The sequence below is a fragment of the Nyctereutes procyonoides genome, unplaced genomic scaffold, assembly GCF_905146905.1.
Source record: "Nyctereutes procyonoides isolate TBG_1078 unplaced genomic scaffold, NYPRO_anot_genome, whole genome shotgun sequence".
Taxonomy (NCBI): domain Eukaryota; kingdom Metazoa; phylum Chordata; class Mammalia; order Carnivora; family Canidae; genus Nyctereutes; species Nyctereutes procyonoides.
This window is the reverse complement of record NW_026575047.1, coordinates 53,914,199-53,931,872: the sequence shown is the minus strand read 5'-3', so window position 1 is coordinate 53,931,872 and position 17,674 is coordinate 53,914,199. Positions and strand designations below refer to the sequence as shown.

At 52.5% G+C, this 17,674-nt stretch overlaps 1 protein-coding gene across 3 annotated transcripts in view; it reads left to right on the top strand.

Moving 5' to 3' along the window:
- Positions 1-12,257: 12,257 nt before the first annotated feature.
- APBA2 (amyloid beta precursor protein binding family A member 2) overlaps positions 12,258-17,674 on the top strand; it is a 245,534-nt gene continuing 240,117 nt past the window's right edge. The window contains exon 1 of one of the 3 annotated variants that reach the window (XM_055326656.1): positions 12,258-12,332. The gene's annotated coding sequence lies outside the window, so the exon portion shown is untranslated. Of the gene's footprint in view, positions 12,333-13,917; positions 14,093-17,674 lie in introns of those variants that run through there. The other 2 variants (XM_055326655.1, XM_055326657.1) reach the window with 2 other exon arrangements.

Below are 17,674 nucleotides of genomic sequence, written 5' to 3'. Positions count from 1 at the left end.
TATAGGAGGCCAAGCACCAGGTCTTTAAGCAAGAGAAGGCAAGTCTCCTTAGACACAAGAGAGCAGGCCCGTTCCATGAGCTGGGAACAGACTCAGATTGAGACAGACTTATGGTTCACGATTCTCAGCTTCATCTGAATCTACTGATATATTGCATTCCAAACCTCAGGGCCATACTGCCTTCCATGCTCACTTGGGTACCTGTCAAGTCTTTGAATTCAACTGACATTGTAATTCTGCAATATTCACACAGTCTCTATCTGACTGTAGGCAAAGGTAACTCTATGGCTATAGCACAGAAAATGACAAAAGTTTCTGGTTTCCTGACTGTGACTTGAGCTGAAGTTTCAACTATAAGTTTGTCATTTTCTTTCTGTAGGGTGTAATAAGAAGAGTCATCCGGTCCCACAGTCCTTGAAGCCATCCTTACTGCAGTTAAGGGCAGCAGTCACCTGGGCTCTGGCTTTAGTAGGGCTCCACTCAAAGCAACTGCAGGTAGGAATTTAGCTAATGGTGACGCCCAGCATGGCATAGATTGCTAGGACCATATTTTCCACTGTCAAGGAGCTTATCACTGTGCTCCAGGCCTGGGACATGACCAGATTAACCCCAGAATCTATCTTGGAGTGTCTGTTTCTGAAGAACATGACTAGTACTGTATCAGGATCCAGGCTGGGAAATAAAACCCATGCTGGCTATTTCAAAAGAAAGATTTTGACATTTAGAATCATTTAAACAGGTATTGGAGGAGTCAATTAGCCACCTTAGCTGACTCTGATGATGACTTTGAACTACAACAGCCAAATCTTAGATGAAGTCTTCAGTGCTAGCACATTCTGCCCGGCCAAGCCTCGTGGTCCATCTTTCCCAGTCTGTAGCCTGAGCATCTGTGCCCATGCATGCTGCCCTGCTGTCTGCTCCCACTTATTATCAATGTGCCAGTGGCAGGGCTCAAGCCAGTTTGCTATTTCTACAGTCCAGGCCCCAGGTCAATGTGTGGCATGAGAGTATTTTTAATATACATGATTAATGATTAACTAAATTCTCACAACAATTTTCTAAAGAAGAAACAATGACCCCATTTTTCAGTTGAGGAATCTCAGCCCTGCCTGGAACCCCATGAACCTGAAATTTCAGGTGGGACTTTAAAAAAAAAATGTCAGGTAGGCAAAAGCCCATCATAGGAGGATGTCTCCATTCTACCACAGCAATGATTATGATAATGACTGACAGGAATTGGCACTTTTTACATGCTAGGCTCTGGGTTAAGAGATATACATGTGCCACCTATTTCAACTCTTACAAAAAACCCCTAAGGCAAATAATATTTCCCCCATTTTACAGCTGAGAAATCTGGAGCTGTATAGAAGAGAGACACTTACCCAGGGTCACAGCCCATGCTTAACCGTGGTTGCTTAAACATGATGCACACTTCTTCCTTTGTACAGACCTTTTGTGTTTTGTGCTGTGGTAGGAAAAACAATGCCCCCCAAAGATACCCACATCCTAATTTCTGGAACCTCTGAATATTTGCTTTACAGGAAAAAGAGATTTTGCTGATGTGGTTAAGGACCTCGAGATGGGGGACACTTGGGTGGCTCAGGGGTTGAGTGTCTGCCTTCAGCTCAGGTCATGATCCCGGGGTCCTGGGATTGAGTCCTGCATTGGGCTCCCACAGGGAGCCTGCTTCTCCCTCTGTGCCTCTCCCTCTCTCTGTGCATCTCTCATGAATAAATAAATAAAATCTTAAAAAAAAAAAAGGACCTCGAGATGGGGAGATTATCCTGGATTACCTGGAGAGGCAGAAGCTAATCCCTTGATTCCCTAAAACTTGTGGTCAGTGGGAGACAAAAGCAGGACTAGAGAAATACGATTTTCTTGGATGTGAAAATGGAAGAGGGAGGCTATGATTCTAGGTGTGTGAGTGGTCTCTAGAAGCTGCAAAAGGCAAGGCATTTCCCCTGGAGCCTCCAGAAGGAAAGCCCTGTGAATACCTTGAATGTTAGCCTAGTGAGATCCATGAAGGACTTCTAACCTACAGATCTGTTAAAATACTCAGTTGTGTTGTTTTAAGCCACTAAGAGTGTGATCATTTGTTACCACAGCAATACAAACTGATAGAGACACCCTCTCCTGAAAGCAAGCAGATGACTCCAGGGAGCTTTGCTCCGACGGCTACATAGGAATCTTGTCCTCCTCAGCTGCCACCTGCCCAGAAATGGCACCCTGGGTACAAGTCTTGAGCAGCTTTTCTCTAGAAATGACTCAGATCATTTCCCCAAATTAGCTCAGATGTTCTGCAACATACAACCATAGATGTCCAGTGATTAAGCAGAGAAGACACCCACCTTAAGCCAATTAGTATTGTTGCTATTATTATGATTTTATTTTACCATTGTATACAACAGTCATTGTCTTCAGGCTGTTCTGAGGGTCTACAAAGTCCAGACATGCCCAGCTCTCCACCCACAGCAAGCTCAGTAGCCCAGGGGCAGATCTCTAGAGAGGTGTGGTGCCAGCTGCAGCCAGGAGCGCACGATGGTGAAAAGAGTCCTCATGACCCAACAGGAACTCCCACGGTGCCTCCTAAGCCCAGCCCTTGTATTTCTCAGGGCTGCTTGCTTCTCATAGTAAATTTACATAATCTTGTCCTGGCTTCTTCAGGAGCATGGTTGGTCACATTATCCAAGGGAGATCTTGCCAGGGAGGGTCAACGGGATGAGCTTCAGATCCATAGCTGTAGTTGGTCCTGAGGCCTAAAATGATATTCAATATCTCCCTCCATGTTATAGGCTGCATTGTGTTCCCCTCCCCCCAGCACCCTCATCCCCTGCTACAAATTCACATATTGTATCCTAGTCCTTAGTATCTCAGACTGTGACTGTGTTTGGAGACGGGGTCTTTACAGAGGTGCTCAAGCTAAAATGAAGCTGTTAGATTGGCCCTAACCCAATATGGCTAGTGTCGTTGTAAAAGGGGGCAACTTGGACAGAAAGACAGATGTGGGTAAGTGGAAGACGATGTGAAGACACAGAGAGAAGACGGCCATTGACAAGCTAAGGAGAGCAGCTTGGAACAGTTTCTCCCTCATGGCCCTCAGAAAGAGCCCACCCTACGTAAATCCCTTGCGTTTGGACTTCTGGCTTCCAGGGCTGTGAGACATTTTGGTGTTTAAGCTGTCCAGTCTGTGGTAGTTTGCTATGGGCTCCCCAGGAAACTATATATACTGCTACCATGTGTCCTAAACTCCCCTCACGCTTGGCCAGCACTGCTGGCTGGGTGGTGTGCCCAGTGGGATCACCTCCATCTCTTGGAGGTTGAGCCCCTGGTTACCACACACTTACCAGGTTATGGCTGTAGTGCTGTCTAGTCAGGATTCAAATCGGGCATGGGAGCACCCCGAGGTGCCATAATGGGTCCCCAATTCAAGTATGGTTCTCCTGGTTCTTCTCTCTACATGGCAATTGGGGTCAATTTCCTTACAGAATGGTAACCCATTCTGGTGTCCATTGTCTCCTGGCACAGGGAACTCCAAATTACCAGGTAGCACCTGTTGCTGTAAGTCCAATAGGACTCCTTCTGGGTCTCCAGTGGAAGATCTCTTCCCCTCTGGCAACGAGGCCCTCTAGACCCTCAGGAGACCCACAGAACCTAAAATTGTGGTGGTGGAAGCACCAATCCCCTGTGCAGGTCACTAGGAACGATGATGAGCAGGGTCATTCCAGCAGCAGGGACCGCTGCTGGCTCCAAGGCTTGTGCATCCAGTCATTCTGCACCTCTGGTTGAAGGCCTGTGCCAGCCGGAAGAGCAGTGCCCAACCTTGTACAATGTATCCCTAAGCTGACAACTTAGCTGCAATTTCAGGAGGCTCTTTCCATATTCCCCGGGCCAAAAGCTTCCGGTTGGTGCAAAATCTTGGAGGAACATGGATCTGATGATCATGTGGTCATTGCTCTCTATACCTCCCTTGCTATTAAGTGGGCCTCTTGGTCCGAGGTAACGTTGTGCAGGATCCCATGTCAGTAAATCAGATAACGTGAGTCCTCCAAGAGTGGGGCTGACAGGAAATGCTGAACCATCCCTGGGATATGTGACAGCCCCAGTCAGAATGAACTATTGGAATTTGCAGAACAGAAGGGGTAATCGATTTGCCACCAGGTAGTTGTTTGGGCTCTCTGAGGGGTGGTGGCATATCTGGGGCTCAGCATAGTCCATGTTGCTGGCAGGTGGGATGTTCAGCAATGGCAGTAGCTGGATCAGTCTCGGTGGGAGGAAGTCCAGACTGTTGGGACATGCACAGCCTCCTTCTCTGCTACCATAGCTACTCTTCATGAGCCCCTTGTGCAAACCCTGCACTGGCTGAGGACAGACACTGGTGGACACCTCTTGGAGGAATCCCCTTGTCCACCTGCTTATGTCACACTTCCTCTGCACTAGGCACTGTGAGGTGGGCGTTAATGTGCAACACCAAGGTCCTCCTACAGTGTGCCTGCTCCCATGGGCCCATCCACATGTGGCCACCACAGCACAGAGCTCCCATTTCTGCTCCTCAGGCCCTGATCAGCCGGCCATGCCACTTACAACTGTGCGTCAATATGTCCAACCTTAGGCCACTTCTCCCTCCAATCAAGGCGGGTGACCAGGTACACTGCCTGCAGTCTGTCTAGGGGAGGATTTTCCCTCACCGCTGTCTCTCCGGGACCCCCTAGAATAGGGCTTCCCTCTTTTGCTAACAGCGATGTACCTCTGCTCCAGGAGAACTGCTGGAGGCTCCGCGTGCAGCCATCTCTGCAGTTCTGCTTCTCTGAAAGTGACCTGGGCCAAGCCTTCTCCAATGCAGGACAGGAGGATTTGCTCAAAGGCTGCCACGTGCCCTGAAGTGGGCTGGGCTGATCTTCTTCCTTCCTCTTCCTCTTCCCTTCCATCACTGGGAATTCTGCACAATCAGGGAAGCACCTTCCACTTGGCTTCCACTTTTTTTCAACACAGGACTGCACTGCCCCAGGAGGGGAGCTGATGGGATGCTCGGCACTCCACTCACCTCTGCCTGGTGAGTCAGCTGTCTCCAGAGTCCCAGCCTCAGGGTCTGTCTCCTGAGGCCACTTCTATACCCTCGTTCTTTGGTCTGAGCCCTGAAAGTGGGGGCTGAGATCAAGGTGCTTGTGGAGGTGGCTTGTAGGGAACTGCTCCCCACAGAGCCCAGTGAGGGGGCTCTGGAAGAAGCTGAGGAAGGGTGCATTTTCAGCTGAATTCCCAGATCAGCTGGATCCCATGTGGGGCTGGAGGAGTCAATCACCCATCTAGGTTTGTCTCATTTAGAGGTAAGAGAGCTTCCATACTCCTGTACCAGGACCTGCCCTGGAGGATGTTTTGTTTCTGGCAGTTCCAGCTCACCGGTGGTGGTTCTCCAAGGAGAGGAGAGGGACCAGTGGAGGAGAAAGCCGCATCAGGGCTGGAGAGGGGTGTACATGGGACCACGTGGGCACAGCTGGTGTTGGCTGCAACATGCCGCGGAAGCATCCAAGTTTCGAAGAGGTATTGGTTCTCCGGGGCTGCTGTAACCAAGCCCAATGACCTGGGTGGCTTCCACAACAGAACTGTATTATCTTATGGTCCAGAAGCTGGCAGTCCGAAATGCAGATATTGGCAGGATTGGTTTCCTTTGAGGGCCACGAGGGAGAATCTGTTCCTGGCCTCTGTCTTGGCTGCTGGCGGCTTCAGGCATTCCTTGGCTTGTAGATGGTCTTCTTCCAGCGTCTGCGCCTCATCTTCTGTCCATGTGTGCCAATCTGTCCAGATCCCCCCTTTCTATATGGACATTCGTCATAGTGGATTAGGGCCCACCCTACTGAACTCATCTGCACTAGATCATCTGCCAAGATCCTATTTCCAAATATGTCATGTTCACAGGTACTGGGGATTAGGACCTTAATACCTTTGCGGGGGTCACAATTCAGCCTGTAACAACTGCTAACATGTAAAGTCCTAACGTTGATGTGCTACGGTGGCACGCCCTGGGTTCTCCTGAACTGAGTAGCCGCGGGCATGTATCTTTACCTACCTTGCTGTCCAAAAAGTGGCCTCCTAAACTCATGAAATATTCCCAAACATGATAGAGCCCTGGGGTTATCCATTTGGCTGAAATGGCCGCAGCTCAGGCACAGAAGTGGATTTGGAGCAGCCTTATGCATCGGTTGAATGTACAACCTCCAGTGTCAGAGAGAACTGCTAACTGAATGATCATGCAAATAAATAAAGACCTGCAAGCAGCAACCAAAGCCACGTAGGAAAATACAGGCTGGCGGAGCACCCAGCCCCCACAGGTTGGCTCTAGGGGGGTAGGAGACTCTCTGGGACAGCACAGGAAAGAGGCTCCAGGAAGCAGTGGCGTTGCCAGGGTCCCTGGCGGGAGGAAGGTAACTGAGAAAATAGAACAGTCATCAGGCAGGGGTGTGGGGTGGCTCGCCTCTGCTGCCTGCCAGGCCCCAGCCTGTGGGACTTGGGATGGGATGCTGCCAGGCCCACTTGGGGACCCCTGCACTGCCCGGAAGGCTGGACTTTCTGCCTGGGGTGTCTGTAACAAGAGCTTCCCTGACAATGCAACAAAGATCCCACTCCAGAGAGAAAGGAACCCTGCTGCAAGGGAACAATACCTCAAAGTCCTCTCTCTGGAAGCTATAAGGAGGCTTCCTGGGGTCAGTGCATTCAGTGTAAAGGGTTCTAGGACTATTTCCAAGACAGGCAGCCAGACCCAAGGAAATAGCTGGGATCCAGCCCAGCGATTGGTGCAGAGTATGGGGAGGATAGGGAGTTAGGGGGAAGGGCAAGGAGGGAAGGGGGGTGGCAAGGCAACACCAAGGAGAAGGAGGGAGGGCTTGATGCACTCCTTCCAGGAAGCCCTGCCCACAGCACTTCTCCTTGCCAGGGAACCATCTATCTGTCACCTTGCCCCCTAAGGCAGGTGTCAAGGTTGTCATCAGGCCTTGCCTGACCAAGGCCCTGAGAACTCAACCAGCAGTGTTATGCTTGTGGATGGGGAGCCAGTGAACACACCTTGAGCCAGTCCCTCCCTCTGGTACAGGGCCTGCATTTGTACCTAGATGTAGGATGGGGGCTCTAAGCCTCTGCCTGGGGGTGAGGGACAGGGAACAGGTCATTTTTACATATTTACAAGATTTTTTTTTCATGTAAATAAATGGGCACATTAGAAGATAATACAACAGAGTTTCTCAGTCTCCGCACCATTGACAGCTGGGCTTGGGATAAATCAGTCATTCCTTATGTAGGCAGCTGCCCTGTACATCTGTAGTCTGGTTAGCAGCATCCCTGGTCTGTATCCACCAGATGCCCATAGCATCAGCCCCACCCGTGACTGCTCAAAATGTCTCGGGACACTGCCAGACGTTGCAAAGTCGCCTGGGTTAGGCTGCCAGTTCTGATGTAGGACGGGGAAATGTGGTTAATCTTGTATAAACCAAGTAGAGCAGGTTCCAAGACAAGGTGAATCCTGAGCCTGGAGTGAGGTCATTCAGCCTAGGGTTCTGCCCCGGGAAAAGCCACATAGTACAGTCGTCTTTAGAGCCCATGCAAAGTTGAAGGTCCCTGCAGAGCCCAGCACTAATGATTATAAAGGCATTCCTTACAGCAACACTCCCATGGTTGACCCCATCGTGACCCAGCATGGCCTGAGCTTCTCCAGCTGACAGGCAGTCCAGCCACAGAGGCAGCTCTCTGAAACCCTCCCCAGAGCTCTCCTTCTGCAAACTTTATGTATCCAGTTTTTAAAGTTCCCATTAAGAAGTGGTTCCAAGGTTCCAGAGGTGCTCAAGTGAGATTGTTTTTGGAATTGAAGTAGGCCCTGTGACAATGAATGCTGCTGTTCTTTCTGGAATCTCGTGGCTCTGTTTCTTCCTAGTACTTACTGGTACTAGCTACAACAAATAGCCCTCATGATTCACATTATATCAGACCAGACTCTTAAAGGTTACAGGGGACAGGAACTCAACTCAAACTGACTTTACATAACTGAAAAAGTCTAGTGGCAGGGAGATCAGGCATGGCTGGATCCAGTGTTTCCATGATGTCATTGTGGCCTACTGCCTCCTGCAGCCTGGCTTTCCTCTGTCTTAGTCTCAGTCTCCAGCAGGCCTCTTCACAGGGGGGCCTGGCAGCTCTAGGCTTGCGTTATCCTCACTGCTTACAAACTCAGTGGAGAAGGTGTCTCTTTCACAGTATTTCCAGCAAAGGTCTTGAGACCAAATCTTAGGAACTTGCTTGGGTCACACATCCACTCCTGAGCTAAGTCCTAGAGTCAGGGGGATAGAATGTAGAGATTTGGCTTGGCCCAACTCATGTGCTCATCCCGTGGGAAGGGAAAGGGGGGCAGAGGGGCCCCTTCTCCTAAGAGGAGGATGAGGGAAGTATGGGTCCACAGAGGAACATCTGGGTGGCCATTAACAAGAAGGACAACTCAAAGCTACACAAAACATCTGATACCCTCTGTGCTCCGGGAACAGCAGAAGGGTGAGCTCTGTGGTTCGGAGCCAAGGTTACGTCGCCTTATCACACTACCCACCTCACAAATACCAGTCACAAATCTGGGTACTGCTGATTTGCCTTTTCTTGTTAATTGCTGGTGCTCAGACTGCCTATCGGCATCCTGTTTAAAAGTACCCCTTGTGGAGAGGGTTCAGATCCCTCCCTTCCAAATGCTCAGCATCTCCAGAACAGATGCAGTCAGGCCTCAAAGGCAGAAGCTTCTTGATGTCAACAGTGAGCCTTCAAGATGGGTCCTGCAGGAGCTCTTGGCCCCTCTGGGCCCCTACCATGATGAAGTTCCACAGTGAGCTCTGCCCCCAGTCTGTGACTGTGCCTGGCCACTGGTCCCCAAACACATGCCCTCTGGACATGCCCAAAGCAGACCTTTCTAGAACTGTTACATGGGGTCCTGGATTACTGTCTGGATACCCCTCCAGGCTTTGATCTGGGTTACCCTATCCCTCTGTGGCTTCCTTCATGATGCATCTCAGAGAACAGCAGTTGGAGTCACAGTCCTTCCCCCCCAAGAGGGCTCACCTTCTTGTGAAGACCGAGCCACCTCTAGCACCCTGTCCCCTTGACCAAAATCATATAATAAAGGGTGTCAGAGTAGCCTTGTGCCCTCCACAATCCAGTCCATCCTCTCCACCCCACTGAGATTGTTGGTGCTGATGCATTCTATTCCTTGGGACTAGGCATGCCCAAGTGGCTGACTACACTGAACCATACTTTGCCCACTCTGCTCTCTTTGCTGCATTACCTACCTACCATCTGTATGATACAGACTATCTACATCCATACCTCATGGTCTTTACTACCTCCCTGCCATTATCTACACTAGAGGGTCTCTAGGGTAAAGAAGGTCTGCCTTGTAGGTATCACCTGAAATGCAGTGGGTAACTTCTCTTGTGAAGACAACAGACCTCTGCTTTTCCCAGACCTATGTCAGCACCCACAGAAGGAGTCCCTCCTCAGTGGTCCTACTTGAGGATAAAGGCTCTACCCCATGTTCCTGCAGACTCTTTTGTGTGGTTCCTGAGGTCAGAATCTGGAGGGTCAGGAGCCAGGGGTTTCATTCTTTATAATCATCCATTTATTGCAATAAAGCCTGGATTTTGTTGTAGAATCTGTGTCCTGAAATAAGTAAAAAAAAAAAAAAATCAATCGTATTTACTTTTTAGGAAGGTACTTTGCTTGATGGTTATTAAAGGCATTTTCATAATATGTGTCTCTGTATCTTTGAAAGTAAAATGTGGGGTCTTGAAAACCCAGAGTGTGATGCTGGTTGAAGTCAGAGTCTTCACACTGACTTAAATCCTGAACAAAGAGAATCAAGAGATTCTCATGGCGGTGGTTTAGATGACATTTCTTATCATACGCCCTGGACCTTGGGGATTTTGGAGGTCAGCTTTCTCATCTGAACAGAGGAGGAAACTCTACTGCTATGGAGGCTTCAGGTGATCTACCTGAGGCCTTGTCCTGGCTGGTACCTTAGCTGGAGGAGACACCTGGCTCCCCAGTTCAAGGCACCCTGACTACACAAGGATGAAGGCGTGAAGAGGTAAGGAAGAAAAGCTCAAGTGCTTGGAATCAGTAAGAGACATGAGACCCAACGCGGCCCGGCGGTAACTTTATCGGAGATGAGTTGTTCTGCTATCCCAACAGACAGGGAACATGTCTTTGTGAGTCAAATCCATTCATATACTAAGCTTAGGAATAAAAATCAATATTCCATCATGCAAGAGTTTTATAAAGGAATGTCTTCCGCAGCCAATAAGGCAGAGCGTTAATCTTCTGCCCTATATAAGGAAGGCATGTGTTATTTTTAAAAACTAAGTTATGGTAAAAGCTGAAGAATTGGCAAGATTTAGACTCCACTTTATAAATGCCCTGTAAGAAATCTGTTCTGGTGGGGAGGGGAGCTCCTCTGGGCTAAACAGGATTGGCACCAAGCCACTAAGTGGTGGTAGGTCCCATGACCATGTGGCCCCTCCTCCAGGTCATGGCAGTATTCATCTTAGTTTCTGGATCTGAGTGTCTGTTGTTTTCTTCTCCCCTGGAGAAAGGAACAGAGATTTCAGAAGGTGTTATTCTGTATGTTAGCAAATTGAACACCAATAAAAAATAAATTTATTATTAAAATAAATAAATAAATAAATAAATAAATAAATAAATAAATAAAAAGGGGGAAAAAGAAATCTGTTACCCTTTAGAGGGTTAACAACCAGGGTTATGAATGATAATTTAAAGTTTTGTTTTGGGATAACTAATAATATTACATACTTCAAAAAAAATAGGATCAGTGAAAAGTCATTCGTCCTGTCACTCCCCCTCGAGCCACCAGTTTCCTTTCCGCAGATGACCAACATTTATTTGTTTCTGATGATCCTTCAAGAGAGGCTTTATGATTGCCTGCAGGCATGTGTACACTCCCTCTTTCTCCTTGTCCTCTGTCTTACACGCATTGGAACACTACACACACCTTTTTCTCTTTCTTTTAACAGCGTGTCTTGAACATTCCATATAGTCCATCATTTTTCTTTCTTTTCTCCTTTTATGGCTGCATGTTACTTGAGTGGATATGCGCTTGTGTTTTTAATGGTCCCCTGTTCACGGGATACCAAGACCAAGGCTGTTTGTAGGCACTGACCACATAAATGACACAGAGGTAACTCTACTCATGGCTGCTTTGCATGTCTGTAGTATATTCGTATAAAAACTCTTAGAGGGGCACCTGGGTGGCTCGGTGGTTGAGCATCTGCCTTTGGTTCAGGGCGTGATCCCGGGGTCCTGGGATCAAGTTCCGCATTGGTCCTCCCTGCAGGGAGCCTGCTTCTCCCTCTGCCTGTGCCTCTGCCTCTCTTTGTGTCTCTCTCATGAAGGAATAAGTAAAGTCTTTAATAGAAAAGGGAAAATCTCCTAGAAACTGAATTTTTAGGTCAAATGGCTTGTGCATTTATAATTTTGATAGAAGTGATCTAATCTTCCTCAACAGGAGTTGTACCAATTTCCAATCCCACAAGCAGTGCAGGAGTCTGCAAGTGTCCCCTCGCCCTTGGGACATAATGTGTTAATGTACTCCTGGGTCTCTGAGAGATAAAAACTGTGGTGTCTAAGTGTAGTTTCAACTTGCATTTCTAATTATGAATAAGAAGCATATCTTTTCAGATGTTTAAAAGTCATTTGTGTTTCTTTCCGGGTGAACTGTTTGCTCCATAACTTGGTCTGCCTTTTTTTTTTTTCTTTCTACTGAGTTGTTCTTTTTTCTTATTTATTTTTGATGGTATGTGTATATTAGGGAAATGAAGGGTTATTGCTCCTGAGTTTCAAATATTTCATTCCTGATTTGTTATTGACTTTGCTTATGGTGAAGATTGGCATGCAGGAAGTTTTCTGAAATCAGATTTAGCAATCTTTTATGTTCTGGATTTTTAAGTTTCATGGAAGACTTATGTCTTTCTTGCTCCAACACTCTTTCAAAATTCTCTGAACAGTGACAGTTGGCTAGAGCTCACCAGATTTAGGAGCCCCGAGTGAGGCAGAGGCAGGCCTGTGCCTTTGACCCTGTGGACTTTGGGCATCAGCCACCACTGCTCCTATGTGCAGGGACAGGATCTAACCCCAGTGGTTGGCCCAGAGCTGGCCCATGGGAAGAGCTCTAGGAGAGTTGTTGGAGGGAACAGTGCAGAATTAGCCACCCACCCATATTCACAGACACACAAGGCTGTCCGGATCATCTCCAGGCATAGGTGTCTGCTTTCCTGAGGAATTTGACCACATTGGAACAAGGCAAGGTGAATGTACTTGGATTCATACTTGACATTTAAGGCTATGGAATTATTACTTCCCAACTGTTTCTACCCGGTCTTTGGAATTTGGGTGGGGGGGTGGGAAGCTAGGGCCCTTGAAAGGCTAGATAAACAGAATGCTTAAGTAGGTGGAACACAGACAGTAGAGAGATAAGCTCATCTCAGAGGCAAGAGGGGCAAGAGGCAGGAGGTCAGGAATCTGTCCCTGGTTGGCTTTTGGACTCTGCCTTTTTCTCTGCCTTTGTTTGGCGCTTGGGCTATGAAGCTGCCCTACCAGGACCAGTTCCTCCCCGACTCCAGGCTCTGGCCCTCGGGGTAATGTGAGTGTTCACTGGGCTGGCAGAGGGGAGAGGGGAATGGGAGGGAGATCAAGGCCCCAAGAAGTCCATACCAAGTCAGCAGCCTGTGCTAGCCTGGCTCAGGATTTAGCCTCCCCGCCCTTCTGCTTTTCCTCAGGGTCTCAGCTCTGGCCCTCAGAGTAGCTGCAGAAGGGGCTGCCCTCCCCCCAGCCAGGCCTCCTCTTCCTCCTGCGGCACTCCTCTTCAGAAATGCCCCCATCACATTGTCACCCTAATCCAGCCAAAGGACAGAAGAAAACAGAAAGCAAATAATCAGGATATGGGGGAGGAGGCACCTGAGCCCTTGTCCTGGACATCGAGGCACCCCGTGCATCTATCCCAGCAGAGCCCACAGGTTACTATATCTGCCCTAGGGCAGAATGAAAGGGCCAGAGGGGTCTAGCGTGACAACAGCGTCCTCAGGACAACCTTCACGGGCTTTAAAGAGGATCATTCACGCGGGAGAGGTGCATCGGCGACGCTCCGTGGGTGGGGTGCGTGGGCATCAGGACGCGGACGAGGTTAGGGTCGTCTCCATTCGGGACGACGAGGAGAGAGAGCTCGGGGAGGTCCCAGGTGGGGGAGGTCCGCGGAGGAGGGCTCAGGTAGCACAGGGTACGGGACGCCAGCGGCTGCAGAGGACCGGGATGCAGCCCGCGAGCGGGAGGCCGGCGGCGGGGAGCCTCCCCGCCCAGATGGGGGCTCTCCCGAGAGGCTGCGATCCCCGCGGGCTTCGCAGTCGGGGCCTCCGCCCGCCGCCGCGCGGGGCCGAGCAGGGCGCGGTCGCCGCGGCCCCTCCGCGCCGCACGCGCCCCCGAGCCCGCCAGGGGGCAGCGCGGCGCCCGGGGCAGAGTGCGGAGCTCGCGGTGGCGCTCGCCGTCACCTGTTCCACCCGCCGGAGGGCCGGGCCCCTGCGGCTCCCCCCCCCCCCCCCGCAGGTCGGGGCGCGCCTGGGCATCCGGACATCCCCGGGCCCGGGCAGTCGGGGCGCCGCGGCTGCAGAGCCCGGGCTTCGCTCCCGGTGCCCGAGCGCAGCCCCAGAGGCCCCGGGCCCCGGCGCGCCCCGCCGACCGTCCGGGCGCCGGGCGGGAGGGGACCGGGCACCCGGCCTCCCTGCGCTCCGGGCGTGCTCGCGGCGGGGGCGGGGGCGGGGGCGGGGGCGGCCGCCGCAGGCCGGTGCGGGGAGCCGGGCGGCCGCGCCGCGTGCGCCGGGCAGAGGCGGCCCTGCGTGCCGTACGCCGCGTCCGGGGCGCGCCCGCCGCTATTCAGCTTCCCGGGCTCATTAGCAGTCTCGGTGCGCGGCTCGGCGCGGGCTCACAAAGAGCTGCGGCGGCGGCCCGGCGCTCGGCCTCGCGGACGGAGCCGGCGGCGGCGGCGGCGGCGGCGGGGCGGGGGCGCCCGGGCCAGGTGAGCGGGGCCGGGGCCGGGGCCGGGGCCGGGGGGCGGGGGGGCCCGGGGCGCGGAGGCTGCGGCCCGAGCGCTGCCCCCGGCCGGGCGGCGCTGCGGGGTCCGGGGCGGGGGGCGGGCGCGGCGAGGCCGAGCGGGAGGCTCGCGCATCCCCGGCGAGGGGCGGCCGTGCGCGACGGGGGCGCTGGCCGGGGTGGGGTGGGGGGCTGCCCGCTCGGGTCCCGCCGGCTGGCGGGGCTCGGGTGCCTTCCGCGGCCCCCCGTCGCCGTGCGGGGCAAGCCCCGAGTTTGGGGTCGCTTCTGGGTTCCCTGCCTCCCGGGAAGGCGCGTCCCGGTCTTCGCCCCCTCCCACACCCGTTCCTAATGAGCCCCGGAGAGACCAAGTCCTCAATTAAAAATGCCACCCCCGGCCCTCCTGGCGGCCCGCTCGGAGCTGGGGGTGCGGGTGCGGCGACCCGCCCCTCGCCTCGGCCCCTGCCCGCGGCCCGCACGCCTGGCCTGGCCTGGCCTGGCCGGGGTGCCCCTGGGAGGTCGGGCCCCGAGGATCCAGGCGCAGCGCGAGCCCCAGCCCCCAAGCTGGGCGGCGGGCCTCGGGGTGCCGGGGCTGGGGGCCAGACGAGGGTCCGGGGCGCCCGCGGGGGGCCGCCCTGGCTGAGCCTCGCCGCGGGTGCAGGCAGAGACGGAGCCTGCTCGTCTGAACTTAGTATTTACTTGCAGAAGGAGGACTTAATTTTTCCCCCCAGATCTGTTGATTTACCGCCTGACCGGGGCCAGACTCCAGTCTGTGGTCAACAGCTCACAAATGGCCATGCAGTTGGTGGAGGCCCCCAGATCGGGACTTCCATCCCAGCACCTCTTCCTGTGGGCTCAGTTGTCCCTGGCCTCCTCAACCTCTGTTTTTTTTTTTTTTTTCCTGGGGTTCCCCCCTCCCTCTTTGAGAAACAGCAGCCGTTTTAGAAATAATGACCTGAAAGCTCCGAGAGTAGAAGCAGCACTTTTCCTGAGGTGAACATTCGAGGTTCTCTGTGATGTGTTTCTCAGTCCAGAGCTGCCAGGACGTCCTGCCCTGTGTCGTCGCTCCAGGGTGGCCGTCTGTGCTGCTCGCATCTGCAGCCGGCCGGAGAGGGTCTCCCGAGTGAAGAACCACTGGGACATGGAAGCTGCCGGGATTCTGGGTGGTGTCCAGGGAGTTAGCGGACTAGGTGGGGCTTGCTGCTGCTCACCCTGCCGCGCTGGGAGCCTCTCCAGCGGATGCCACCAGCCCTGGTGGGGAGCCCCTTGGAGTGGTCTCCCGAGCTGCGTTGGGTCTGGGGGGTGGCACTAGCGATGGGGCCCTGCCAGGGTCTTCTGTGGGAGCAGGGGTCTCCAGACCCCTCCTCAATGGGTCATTGGTTAGGGATCAGTGGTCGTGCCCCTGCCCCCAACGGCCTGCCTTTCCATCTCCATAGTACTGGCTTCTGTGCCTGGGAGAAGTGCAGGCTGAACCAGATGGTGTGTATGTGTGCGTGGTGAGAGAGAGAGAGAGAGAGAGAGAGAGTGAGAGAGAGAGAGAGTAGGTGCTCTCAAGAGAGTGAAGCAGGCAATGGTCAACTTGTTACCCTTTTCCGCTCCCCATGGGTCTTTCCTCTGGCACCCAAGGTATGGCTTATTAACTTGTTTGCATAACTATCCCCTGAGTAGTTATAACTCCCTCCTTTGCCTTTTTAAAAATATAAAATATTAGTTTCACAGGAATAATTGGTGGGGATGGATTGTGAAATGGAGGTGCACAAATAATTCCATTTGCCAAGCAAGCTAAGAAATGCTGGATAAAAATAAAAGCTAATTGTAAAAGACACCAGTCACATCCCTGGAAGCTGAGAGGGAGCGCTAAAACACCTTGATTTTTCCTAGACTACAACTGAGGAACTCAGAGGAAAAACACATTGGACGGGGAGGTTAGCCTCAGGCTGGGCTTTGTTTGGATTGGGTGGCCATGTGCGCCTGTCTTGAGGGAGAGACACACGGGGCCTGGCTCCTTCTTGTCCTGGCTCCGTATGCTGGACCTGGTGACTCCACTGGTGAGAGCCTCTGGGGACAGCACAGGCTGAACTCTTGGGGAGACCTTTATTGTCACCGAAGTCAGAGAGGGCTAGGGGCAGCTGGGTACAGAGGCCCTGAACATCTATATCCCCAGCTGGCCTCAAGGGCCTTCTGGAACAAGGGGCAGAAACCAGCGTGCCTGCCTTGCAGCTTGGCCTTAGAGAGAAATGGAGAGAGTGAGAGAGAGAGCCTGGGGTGGTAGTAGGTCCCACCGTGCCCGGTGACCGTGAGGAATGGGGATGTTTGGGTCCTGGCTGTCAAAGGGCTCAGTCCCCAGTATAGGTCCCATTTGATGATTGCTCACCAAAGGCAGCCCAGGTGTCTGTTGGTGTTTGGACCATGTGCCCACAGGGAGGATTCTGTGGCTCCATCCTCCCTCTGTGTCCCCCGCCCACCACCTGGGTTGGGTCCAGTTCAGGCCTCCGAGGAGGCTGCTGGCACAGGCTGAGTCAGCTGGCGTGGGCGGTCTTCCATCGCCTTTCCCAAACTCAGTTCATTCCCTCCCTGTCCTCTCTCAGGCACATGAGGGAGCCCAGGGAGGACAGTAACCACAAGGTCACAAGCCAGGCTCTATCCATGGGATTCACGGGTCCCCAGTGTGCTTGGGAGCGCTGCATGTGGGTAGGGTACCATTGCTATGTGAATCGGGATTTTGTGCTGGCTGTGGGGTTTTGTAAGTTGGGCTGTGGGGTTGCCTCTTAGAAGGTAGGGCCCAGGCCAGGTCTGGTGTTCCTTGCTTGAGCCCTCTGTGGCTGCCCAGTGCTCACTCCACACCCACATTCCTTGGTCTGGTTTTCTCAAGCTCCCTTCCTTGCGCCCAACCATGGTCCCTCCAGGCAGACAGGATCACTGCCCAGGCTTGCCTTGGGTTGTTTCCATCCTGTCTCTGCCTGCCCCTTTGGCCTGGGGCCCTTGTGTCTGTCTTTGATGATCCCAGCTAAATATGGACTCTTTCCTTTTCATCGGCTGGTCCTCAGATTTGCCATGTGCATGTGTACCTCAGGGCCTTTGCACCTGCTGTTCCTGCTCCTTGGTGTGGCTTCCTCCAGATGTCCACCTGCCTCACTCCCTCACTTTCTTCAGTTCTCTGGTTCTGTGCCAGCTTCTTGACGCCCCCCCCCCAGCATAAATGAATATCACTTCCCTCTTTTTTGTTCACCCTGCTTTATGTTTCTTCTTAGTACTTAATGTTCAATTTATTATTTATATACCTGTTTTTTTTTTTTAATTTATTGACTCTTACCACTCCAGTGTAAAACCTCATTCTCCTCTGTATTCCTGACAGCTAGAACAGTGCCAGGCACCTGCTAGACTAGACCCTCAGTGCTCCTCAGTGGATGCATGAATGAGTGAGACCCCAGGAGAGGCCTTCTTCCTTTCAGCCTGGCCCCCTAGCTCCTCCTTTTCCCAAGCCCCATGGCTGGAACTGAGCTGTATTCACATTTGTATTCACGGTTGGTTGGATCCTTCCTAGAAATCAGCACAGAACCTCGTGCACAGT